Below are 12,798 nucleotides of genomic sequence, written 5' to 3' on the forward strand. Positions count from 1 at the left end.
ATAAACTAATTTGGGCAGAATTGACTTTACCCTTTGACTTTTTCATCCAGAAACATGTCAGGTCTCCCCATTCACTTAGGTTTCCTTTTATTTCCTCCAGTATAGTTTTACGATTTTCTCAATATGGGTATTTCATATTTCATGTTAGATGTGTTCCTGGCCTTATTAGGGTCTTCTTGCCATTGTTAATTGTTTTCTCCTGATGTTTTCTAATTAATTAGTTCCCCTCTTTATGAAAGTTATTGACTCTTGGAGGTTGCTTTTGATTGTGGTTAAATCACTCAGCTGTCCTAGCAGTTGTAAAAGTTTTCAGCTGAAATCCTTGGGTTTACAAGCAGGTAGTGCTATCATCTGAAATAATGAGAGTTTTGTCTCTTCCGTTCCAACTTCGTGCCTCTTCCTTCTTTATCTTCCGGTGTTGGCAGCACCCCAGTGACCTTGGGAATGTGTGCTTGGTTCCCCAGGTCCTAAAGTTTCATTATTTGCTATTTCATGTTTTGTCACAACAAGTGTCATTATTTGTATGATATCCAGACATGAAGCAGCATGTTTGATGACTGCGTGCTGGGAAAAAAGTCAGCTTACAGGCTCTTCCAAATACATTGGTCTTAGAAATTTTGCCTGTTTTATAAAAATCACAAAATAAGCATTATATTTATTTTGTTTCATTAAGTGTTTCAATCAGATTTTTATATTTCCTTTATACTAAATTTATATAATATAGATATTTACACAGCCGTTTGGCTGAAGGTCTGTGTGGATAGAAGAAGCAGAAGAATGCATTTATTTATCCGATCTCACCTTTTAAATAAGGTGGAAGATGGAGGTAGCTTCCTTGATACGAAACCTTTGCCCCTGTCATAAAATGCTACCACAGAGACTCCCATTAACCATAAAGAATTCTTCCACACCCTCCCCTATCTGCTTATTTTTCCAAATGCGGTGACCTTGTTTGTAGTATACATTCACCTTCACCTGCTCGTGGTAATTTCAGCCTTTTTCTGTTGCGGAGCAGAACCCTAGCGTGGATTTTTGCCTGTGTTCACAGCAGTTTTGCTTTTCCTGCTAAATGCACTAATCCGAATTCCAGTAGAGTTGCTGAGTATTCCAAATGTGAAAAATACATCCAAAATGCCCTGCTCTGCCAGTGGGGTAGAAAGGTCCCTCCAGGCCGCCTTGCTCAGCTCAGGACTGCAGGAACCACCCCCTGGCTCTTTCTCCCCATGGCCCTAGAGACACAAAGATTGAATAAACTTTAAAGCTAATTTTGCTCTACGCTCAGCTTTCTGCAGCAGAAATCTCTTGCCCATCAGCCAAGGACCAGTTCCTGGCCCCCCACTCAGCTGGCAATATGCCTCCTGTCAACATGTCGAATATTTCATAGTGCCTTGGCTTTGTGGGTTTCCCTACCCTGTTAGCAGCTGGCTGTTCTGTTAGCGACTTTGGGAGGAAACCCCTCACTGTGGGATGACGTGGAAAGCTACATCTAGAATCAGCGGAGGGGGAATACCATGGCGGTTAAGAGCATGGGTTTCCATGGTGTTTCAACTTGAATTTGAATTCCAGATCCTTCACTTAGGAACTGTGGGTTGTTGGACAAGTAAGTTCACTTCCCTAAGCCACAGCTTCCTTATGTGCTAAAGACAGTTCATCCTACGTGGGTCGCTGTGAGAGTTCAATGAGAAAAGGAAAATCATACGCCTGTAGTAGCACACAGTCCATGGGGAACATGAGTATCAGTTTCCGAGGGCTGCCAAAACAAAGTGTGGCAAATTGGGTGACTTAAACAATAGAAATTTACTCTCGTAGTTCCAGAGGCTGAAAGTCCAAAATCAGTGTGTTGCAAGGGTGGGTTCCTTCTGAGGCAGTGAGAGGGAATCTGTTCCAGGCCTCTCTCCCTGCTGCTGGTGGTTTCCTGGCACATCTCTGACTTTCCTCGGCTTGTAGGAGCATCACCCCGATCTCTGCCTTCACCTTCACATGGTACTCTCCCTTGTGTGTCAGTGTGTCTAGATTTTCTCTCTTTATAAGGACACCAATCATATTGATTAGGGGCCCACCCTCAGGACCTCATTTCGACCTGATTACTTCTGCAAAGACCCTGTGTCCAAAGAAGGTCACATTCAGAGGTCCTGGTGGTTAGGACTTCATTATATAAATTGGGGTGGGCAGGGAACAAAATTCAACCCAAGACAATATACAGTACATATTATCAATTTCAAAATTTTCAATAATAAATCAGAGCCTGGAGAATTGTCACCAGATGAAAGATGCACTTTATCTGCTGGGCCATAGACATTCTTGAGCATCCAGAGAACTTTTAGACAGAAGAGTCAATTTCTGTTGAGCCGAGTCACAGGGAAAGCTTGAAAGTGGTGAGAAATCCAAGGATCTTAATCTTAAAGGAAAACAGCCAGTGAAGCTCAGACACGAGACTTCGGTGCTCACCCAACTGTCACCGGGAAAGCACGAGGGAGGAGAGAAAGGAAGGCTCCCCTGCAAAGGTTTTGCTCAGGCAGCTGCAGGCAATAGCTGTGTCTATTAAAGATGTTCCATTTTCACAAGAGCCAGGTAACAGGCTGGAGTCTGGGGGGAGGCTGGGTTGCTAGGCAACAGCTTTATCATTTCCTGGGAAATCCACAAACCATCTCATTCCCCTTGTGTTAACGTCTCTTCTTTGGTAAAGGTTACGTTTAGAGAATTGATGATAGTTTAGAACTTTTGGGGGGGAGGGGTGCAGGACAGAGAGGGAATGTCTATATGTAATCAGTTCACAAAATCTAATCATAAATCCCTCCTGTTGGAAATGACATGGTGACATGTCCTTTGCTGCCTTTTGGCTCTTTTTTGTATTGGATTGTGTGAGCACCAGGGCAGTCTGACTCTTGGTCCTTAGCAGAAGTGGAAGTTAAGGATCTGTGGACTGCAAAGTTTAGGTGTGATATCAAGCCTCTCTCCTTCTTTACTTTCAAATTTCAAGTGCTAGTGATAAAAAAGCAATTACCTGTTATCTTTTGTTGGAAAAGAAGATAAGCACCAGACCCACTTACATTCCCCTTTATTTGTACGTCCCCACGTTTGTTTAATCTCAGGCATTCCTATTCCAGCTTCTGAGGACTTGGCAGTATAATGGACTTGCCAAATCCAGCCCTTGGAAGCTTTCCGTTTTAGGGGAAATACAAAAGCTGCCTGATGGAGGACCCCGAGTCTCCTCACAGGCCAGGCTTCCTGCTGCGGGATCTTCAGGGCTGCCTTTGATTGGCAGATGTTTTATCAGACTCAGGCTCTGAAAAAATTCAAGGGCAATCTCGTCTGCAAGAACACAAATGCAGCTTTTTACGCATATGGTTTGCGGTGGACGGTCTCGGTGTTGAGACCACAGGCTGAAACGATTTCCTTGAGGCCAGTGTAGCTTGGTGGGGAAGTTTGGTTAGAGTCGGGCAGGGCTGGGTTTGAATCCCAGCTGCACTCAGGAAAGCAGAGCAACCTTTACTCTTTCCTGAAATCCAGGACAGAATCGAGACTAGGGATGACTGCTGGCAGAGTGTTTGCTAAGGCGTGTTCACTGCCCACCGCCTCTGACTGCCACCGCCCCGACCTCGGCCCTCTCCCAAGTTCAAAATTGTATCAAGGCCAAGTGCAAAGTTGTATCACGGCCCCACACTGACAGAGAGAGGATGTTCTGTGACAAACACTGGGTCTGGGTGTCCCAGACTGAAGACCTGGTTTCTGATCTCAATGCCCCCTGATCCTAGTGTAGGACCACCGCAGGGACCCCTTCCAGAACCGGTAACATGCAAATGGGGGCTTGCCTGCTCTCCTGGTCACCACCCTCTGGTAGGATTCTGCTCTACCTGTCACCTAATCGTGGGCTCTGTAGTGACATCTGAGATTGTTCTTGGAGATGAGGAGCCCCTGGCAGGGATTTTAGCACTCATGCCTAATGTGGGCCTGAGCCAGCAGGCATTAGAAGTTCAAGGACAGCCATGCTTCATATGGGGGTTTTATGGCTCATCACTGTTTATCCGGTGGTGCCTAATGAGGATGCTCAGAAGGGAAAGTCCTGACTGAGGAAGGTGAAGGAGACTGCGTCTCTGTCACCTGCAGAAGAAATGGCCCTATTTTCTCCTCATTTATTTCTGATGGGAAGATGCAAGACAGACTAAAGAAAAATGAATTTTTAGAAAAAACTCTCTATTGAATCAGCATTCCTGTAGCCATGGTTTAAATTGTGAATACTCCTCTCAGTATTTGCTTTCCATCCAGTCAATTCGAACAGTGCACTTGATTGATAGAGTTGTGAGCACAAGTTTGTGTTTTACAGGCTTGTAGCAGGAATCTGTTAAGACGGTGGGCATCTGTTTACAGATTTCCTGAGACTGAAATGAAAATAGGTGGCTTTTCATGAGCGGGAGCTTGGTTGCCCTGAGCAAGCTACCTGGGTACCATTTTCTTCTCAGTGAGGTGGAAGTGGCCTGTTTCTGCTCCTGGGGGGTTGGAGGGGGCATGGGGGAAGGTGCTAAAGGGGTGGCTGTGACTTCCACATAGACTTGCCAAAGGAAACAGCCATGTGCAGACCCCTGGGTATGGAAAGGCAGTGCTCTGTTCCCACTGTGTGGGTGCATGATGAACAAGAGCTTGCTGGAAGTTTCCAAATCCACCAGATACTCCCCATTTCTGTCAATTAGCTGGGTGGGTGGGAAGCAGAAGGAAAACAACAACAACAACAAAGAAACCTGGAATTCATTCTAGAAATTTCTATATTCTTATGAGAAAAATGAAAGTCATGTGGACCCAGTGGCACTATTATCTTTTCTCCCTTTGGGAGTGAAAGAGCGCTGTAGGGAAGCTGTCTCTACGGATATCATAAAAGAGCTGTCTGTGTCTGTTGGATCTTGGTTACACCAGCAATACTCCTGTGAAATGAGGGACCGGGTATCCCAAACATAGCAGTAGCCGCTGTTTGGCAGAACAGCTTCCAGCCAGATCCAAAGAACTGAGAGATTTGGAAGCAAACATGCCCAGTTACGATGTTAAGAGCAGGCGTGGTGGAGAATGGCGGATGTGATGCCAAAGAAAATGAAATGGCAGAGAGAGATGCCCAGAAATTCTCAAGGGATAAACCAGAGTGGTAGTTAGGGCACAAGAGGTGGGCATGCTGAGGCCTATATTGGAAGCACAGAATATGAAATGCCAAACAGACTGGGTTTGCACAAGCAGGTGGCCCCTGATGTCTCAGGGGTTGGGGTGGGGCCTTGGTGGGACGGGACTTGTACCCTGGATGTGAGAAGCCGAGGTCTTCTCCAGGGGGGCTGATCTGGTGAGCAAGGGGGAGGTTCCTCAGCAGGAGGACGTGGCTGTGTCTGGAGCTCCAAGGAAGGGGAGGGGAGGGGAGGGAGAAAGAGCAGGTGCCTCCTCCCGCTCACAATAGGTCACTGTATTTCCTCCTTCCTCCACTTTATATGTAGATACATCCTGGGGGCTCTGGTCCAGTCTGGCCCCAGCTCTTACGGGGATCCTGGCCTCAAGAGGTGCCAGGTGAACTCCGTGGTTTGGGTCCACCCCTGGAGAAACAGCACATGTCATTCAGCCCAGTTCAGCAAACATGTCCTCAGCTCTTAAACTGATGGGCAGCTGCCACTTTTCAGCTTCTGCCGTGTGCCAGGCGCTTGTGCTGAGAGTTTCCCGTGCAGGAAGCAATTCCATCAATTCTCATTTCACAGATGGAGAATGGGCTCTGAGAGGTTAAGTTTGCTAAAGTCAGAGTTGGGGTCAGGTCCTCCAATGTCAAAGTCCATTGCTCATTGCTTTATCTCCCCAAGCACAAGATTTGGGGTTGGGGGGGGGATACAAAGACGGAGGCTGTTGCCCCCAGGAGGTTACAGTACACTGATGACTACAGTGCAATGTGGAAAAGTGCCCTGGAAACACAGAAGAACAACTGGTTTGTTTTTTTCTGGGGGTGAAAGCTTCTAGAGGGAAATAGTTTGAGCTGAGCCTTAAATGATAAGACAGATTTCCACTGAGTTGAAAGGGACTTACTTCTATGTTTAGAGAACTTAAGAAAGATATTACCACCTTGACATGGGTATGATATGGTTGGGAAGAGATTTAAGCATAAGCATATGTGAATATTATCTGTGAAGCCGAGAGAGGATCCCAGAACGTCGCTGTCGGGAGTCCTGCTGGGTTTATATGGGGCTTAGCAATATAGTAGCAAGACTGTTTTTTTTTAAGAACACTTGCTTTGTGCTCACTCTGCATATAAGTCCTGACTCCACTTATTGGGGTTGATCTGGGGTGACCCCGCTTTGATCAAGCCCACTAAAGACTCCAGGCTCAAGCTCAGAGAGCGTGGGGGAATAATTGTCTTCTCTGAGTTCCTGGGGCCAAGGAAGTGCTGGGAATGAGAAAAAGATGCAGTGGTGATGCCAGCCACTGGGAGGGGGCCTCAGAGCTCAGGCCCCATGGCCTCTTGGAAGGTGAAATTGGCAAGGAGGCAGCAGCTCACCCACTGAGCATCACGACCACCAAGAGAATCATCATAAAGTTACCCACCAAAGGCAGATAGAGCCAGAGGTCAAGTTAGAGACAAGGAGGCTGGGATGGAATGACAACACACAATGGCTATTTGTATGTGTTTTTAAATATTTTCTTGATTGATTTTGTTGATTCTCCCTTCCCCCCCAAACCAACTTTTGATTTTGTTGTTTTTTTTCTGTTATTGTGTTTCTTTCTGTTCTTTCATTGATTTCTACTCTTATTTTAATTTGTTTTTTGTCATCCATATTAATATATATACCTGTAGATTATATATTTTCACTGTTGGATAGTTAACTATCTCACAATTGATTTATAAATTCTCCTGTCAAAGAACATTTTCGTTGTTCCCAGTTTTTTTTTTTTTTGGCCATTAAAAACAATGATGCTGGGGCTTCCCTGGTGGCGCAGTGGTTGAGAGTCCTCCTGCCGATACGGGGGACGCGGGTTCGTGCCCCGGTCCGGGGGGATCCCACGTGCCGCGGAGCGGCTGGGCCCGTGAGCCGTGGCCGCTGAGCCTGCGCGTCCGGAGCCTGTGCTCCGTGATGGGAGAGGCCACAGCGGTGAGAGGCCCGCGTAGGGCAAAAAAACCCCACAAAAAAACCACGAAAAAAACAATGATGTTACGGGCAGTCTTATAGACCCCAGTGCAGATGAGGAAGAGTTTCTTTTATTTACATACCATATTTCACTAATTCTAAAATGTATTTTTTAATATATCTGAAATCAGAATGTGTATTAAAATTTGTGGCATCTTAGGATATAAATTAGCAGCTTTTCTTCCCTTTCTTGGTGATGCATAAAGTAATTGTACATCTTATAATCAATGAACTGTTAGATGTTGATGAAATACTGTAAATAAGAGCAAAATTGCTCCTCCTCACCTTTACTGGGTTATTTTTCAAGTATCAGTTTATGCTCAGCAGCCATGCGTGGGAATTGCTGTTGCCTCACAGCTTTACTGGTATCTGATACTGTTGATTTTTTGCCAATCAGATAGATGTGACGTGGCCTCTTGCTGTGATTTCTTTTCCTTCCTCTATTTACTAATGAGGTTGAATATCTTTTCAGCTGCCCAGTGACCATTTCTCTTCTGAGAAGGGCCTGTTCTGTCCTGGCCTGTTTCTTCCATTGGGTTACTAGTATTTCTCAAATTAATTTACAGGAGTTTTTAAAATTAGTTTTGATGCTAATAACCCTTTCATCGTCTGTTGTATGGGTTACAAATATCTTTTTCTAATTTGTAGTCTGTTTTCTCTCTTTATCACATCTATTGATAGTCAGAAATTCTTGAATTAAAAATACTTGAATTTATTTAGTAGTGTTTGCTTCGGGAACATTTTAAAGATATCCTTTCCTACCCAGGATCATAAGGATGTTTACTATTTTATCTCTTAAAGGTCTTTAAGTTTTATCATTCATATTTAGGTTTTTAGATGCTCTGGAGTTGATTTGTGGGTATGGTAAGAAGTATGGAACTGCTTTGGTTTTTGGAATAATAACTAATTCTCCCAGCATCAGTTATTATATTTTGTTTTTATCCAGACCACCTCATTATTTTTCACATTTTCATATATGTAAGGGTCTCGTTCTGGGTTCTTTATTATTTTCCATCCATCTGTTCCTACTTATTCCTATAGCCGTGCACTATCTTCTTTCTACATCTTTAAAGTAACTTTTGATATCTGATAGGGCAAATACCTCTCCCCTGCCTATTTGTGTATCTTTCTCCAAATAGTAGCCTTATTGATTTTCCTCTCTAACTAGGTTTGACATATCGCCTCACACTCACAAAGAGACTGCCGTCATCTGGACATCTCAGAAAACCCCACAGTAAGCTGGTAATCAACCACTGGGTTATGCTAGAGGCCTTACTTCCCAGGTGGTGGGAATGTTCTTTAGAAGGACTTGGGAGTCTAACCTGCTTGATGAGGTCAGAATTGCTGAACCTGTTTTGCAGATGAGCAAACAAAGAGAAGGTCAGTGACTCGTTAGTTGACACGGCTAGTCCATGGTGGAGCTGGCCTTGAGTGCAGGTCGGCTTCCTGTGTTTCCAGTGCAGGACTGCTGACCTCCACACACAGCAGCATCTCCCGTGATTCCTCAACCTCATTTGCTGCAGTGGATTTTCCTCACACTCCACAGGAAGAGTTCTCAAGGCCAGCAGTTTTACTCTTCATTCAATTTCATGTTCAGTCCCACCCAGCCCCACTGGACCGGTTTTCAAGCCACAAGAGCTGCTCTGCTCACTCTTTCTTCCCAAGCACACTTCTCATTTACTTCTTTAGCCTATTTTTGGTTTTAATGATCTGTTCTTAGGCTTCTAGCTCCCTCGCCGAGATTGGTAAGTGTGTATTATCCCTCCTTTTCCCTGGACACCTGGAAGTGCTAAATCTTGGTGTTCGCACCTTTTTTCGTATTCTTGAGCCACTGCCAGTGGCTTCTCCCCTTTCATGTCTCTGAGCAAGTATAGAAGAAAGACCACGCTGGGGCACTGGCAGAAGAGCTGTAATTAATGAAGCTAATGCCTCGTCTCTCTAAAGTTCAAGTTCATTAGTGAAACTTCTTTTATCTTGTCATTCTAGTTTCTGATGAGCCTGTACTTATTTTGCAATCAAGAGTAAAAATGTTGGATTATAATAATAACAGCATCATTAAATTTTGCTAGAATGTTAAGCTGCATATAATCTCCATGAAGGCAGAAATTTTCTCTCTATTTTGCCTGTTGCTGTGATTTTGGGGTCTAGACCAGTGCCTGGCCCATGGTGATGCTATAAAAATATTTGCTGGATGCATAAAGAAATGAATTTTATTGGGTATTTTCCACGTGACAAGTCACATGCTGAGGGCTTTCAGTATGTCTCCTGTCTTAGCTCTCACACCAATCCAGTGAATTGATATCGTGATCCCTGTTTGGGAGACGGGGAAGCTGAGAAGGTAGGTGGCTCGTCTAACTCACAAACTTTATAAGTGTTCAAGCTAGATTCAAGCCCATATCTGTGGAACACCAAGAACATTCTCTTAAGCCTTCATGCAGTAATGCTGCTATCTTTGAAGGTACATAGAAATGAGATGCTGCCTTAGGGGGGCCTGGGAATCACTGTTGTTCCTTTCACTCATTTGAGGGGAAGGAGAATGGAGAGCATGATAGTCTTCTTTTTCCTAGAGCTGCTTTTGTAAAGAGACAAATAACCCAACTTAAAATTTGAGCAAAGGGCCTGAATAGACATTTCTCCAAAGAAGATTGCAAATGGGCAGTAAGCACATGAAAAGATGCATAACGTTATTAGTTATCAGGGAAATGCAAATCAAACCCACAATGAGATACTACCTCATAGCCACTAGGAGGCTGTAATTTAAAAAATGGATAATAACAAGTGTTGACAAAGATGGGGAAAATGGAACCCTCATGCTTTGCTAGTGGAGACGTAAAAGGGTGCAGTCAAACAGATTGACATTTCCTCAAAAAGTTAAACATGTAGTTACCATATGACCCAGCAATTCCCCCCTTAGGTAATACCATGAGAAAGAAAACCTGTGTCCACATAAAACCTTGTACACAAATGTTCATGGTAGCATTGTTTATTATAACCAAAAAGTGGAAACAACCCAAGTGTTCATCAGTTACTAAATAGATGCACAATATGTGCTCTATCCATACAGTATGAATCTTGATACAAAATGAATGTTATTTGGCCATAGAGAGGAATGAAATTCTGACACATGCTACAACATGGATGAACCTTGAATACATGTTACTCAGTGAAAGAAGCCAGACACAAAAGCCCACATACTTATGATTTTATTTATATGAAATGTCCAGAATAGGCAAATCCGGAAAACATATGTTAGTGGTTTCCAAGGATGGGGAGTAATGGGTATGGGGCTTCTTTTGTGGATGATGAAAATGTTCTGGAATTAGATCGTGGTGATAGTTGCACAACTTTGTGAATATACGGAAACCACTGAATTTTACACTTTAAAGGATAAGTTTTATGGTATGTGAATTATAGTTTTTAAAGAAGCAACTCCAGGGAGAGAGCAGCTCAGCCCAGCTAGACAGGGTGTGGTTAGAAGGTAACTTGACTGACAGCCAGCAATCTGGGGTCTTTATTAGACTCCACTGAGCAAGCCTGACTCTGCCACTTCACAGCTGAGAGCTTCTCTGGCAAGCCGTGCCCCTCTTTGAGCCTCTGTTTCCTTTTTTTGTAAAGTGGCAGGTGAGGACATGGCTATACATATAAGGGGACAGTTGTTCTTGCCTAAGTTTTGGATCTGTTACAGCAGGAGGGGCTAGTAGGGGACACAGAGTGCTAATAGGATCTTTTCTCCATTAAACAACAACAGCTCAAAACAAATATCACAGCCAGAGAGAACAGCAACCTTGTTCTAACTGTTCAGCACAGCTGATGAGCTGTTGGCAAATTCAGTAGAGAGGCCACTTTGGCTTTCCAGGTAGGAATACAGGATAATGGCAGTAGGGTGTGAGCATCTCCAAGCATGGGTTTTTTCCTTGAATGCTGGGCTCTTGGATATGGTCCCGTGACAGCATCTCTCTCCCCAGAACCCCCGATGTGCAGTGCGTGGCCAATGGCTCCTATAATGGGAGATTTACAACTTGGAGCTTCAGACACCTCACGGACCTCCTTTGTCCAGCTCATGGCAGAACGTGTAATCATCTCTGTGGGCTCCTGCCCCAGGCTCCAGACAGGCTCTGGCCAAGGCAGCTGAAAGCACAAGAAGCAAGAAGCTCCACAACCCCACAAACAAAAGAGTTACATCGCCCTCATGAAGGAGAGGAAATCCATCCTGACACCTTATGAAAATATTTCGGGGGCTTGTTTACAGAATGAACCCTGAGCTGACAGCTTCTCCTGGTCTGGCTTTGCAGCTGGGCCAGATGTGGCTCCAGGTTCTTTTGCAGGAGGTTCCAACGACGTCCCATTTTTCTTTTTCGTGTGTCGGCTGTGATCCAGCACTGGACTAAAGGCCCACAATCCACCCCTGCTTATCCTGCAGAAAAGCTGCCTAGATAACCAGCAGGTGATCGGGACCCCACTGCAGCCTGGATCTCAACTGGGGGGACCTGGGGGGGCAGAAGCGGTCACCTCTGAAATCAACCCACTCCATGACATTCAATACAAGGTAGTGGTGATGCTTGTTCAGTGAGCTCGATGTTCCTTGAAGAAGAGAGGCTGTCACGATGCCATTTTCCAGTTTATGAAAGAAGGAAGCTGAAGTGGAGATGCCACTCCCACACCTCCTCCCTCAAATGTCCCCAGCACCTCACGGCCCAGCCATCGTGGACAAGACTCCCGGCAGAGCCAGGTGGCGTCCTGGAGGCCACGCATGTGACATGACTCCTCATGTCACAGATGGAGAAGCTGAGCCCAAGAGGCACTGAGTGGCTCAAGTCACAGCTGAACAGTGTCTCAGATGCTTGTCTGGACTTGGCCTGCTGAATCGTGCTGTGGTAGGACCAAAAGAAAGGAAAAATCCTCCTCTTTCCGCCTCTCCCACTGCTGCTGCTTGCTGCCCACACCCAGGCCCTCTGCTTAGGTGAGGCTGCACGTTCCCAGGAAGTTCAGCAGCCCCCTCGCCCCCCTGCGCAGGCCCTGGTCTTCTCTGACCTGGGCTGCCTCCCAGCTCACAGAGTCCTTTCTGGGGTGGGGTGGGGTGGGGAGGTGGCACCTTCTTTCCTTTTCGGGTTGGAGCCCATGTTGAAGACGTTTGGGTTACATGTCAGAGACAACCTCCCCCTGTCAGGGGCTTAAAACAAGACCCACTCCTCCTCCCCATGCACGTGGGGAGGAAGGGAGGAAAGGATAGTTCTTTTAAGATGACTACTAAACTTATCTACCCATGTGGCTATCTCTTTGCCCTCCGTACCCCTCAGAAAAGACTAGTGATTGCTAAGAAAATGTTGGGTTATATGACCAAGGCAGGGCCACAGAATGAAAGGCAGAAGACAACCTGTAGAAAGAACTGAAAGCAGGGACTCGAAGTGATACTGGTGCAGCCATGTTCACAGCAGCATTATTCATAATAGCCTAAAGGTGCAAGCAACCCAAGTGTCCATCGACAGATGAATGGCTAAACAAAGTATGGTCCATCCATACAATGGAACATTATTTACCTTTTTAAATTTTTATTAAACAATTTTTGGGGGGGCTGTGCTGCGCAGCATACAGGATCTTAGTTCCCTGACCAGGGATCGAACCTGCATACCCTGCAGTGGAATCATGGAATCTGAACCGC

This window comes from Lipotes vexillifer, unplaced genomic scaffold (assembly GCF_000442215.2).
Source record: "Lipotes vexillifer unplaced genomic scaffold, Lipotes_vexillifer_v1.1 scaffold248, whole genome shotgun sequence".
Classification (NCBI taxonomy): domain Eukaryota; kingdom Metazoa; phylum Chordata; class Mammalia; order Artiodactyla; family Lipotidae; genus Lipotes; species Lipotes vexillifer.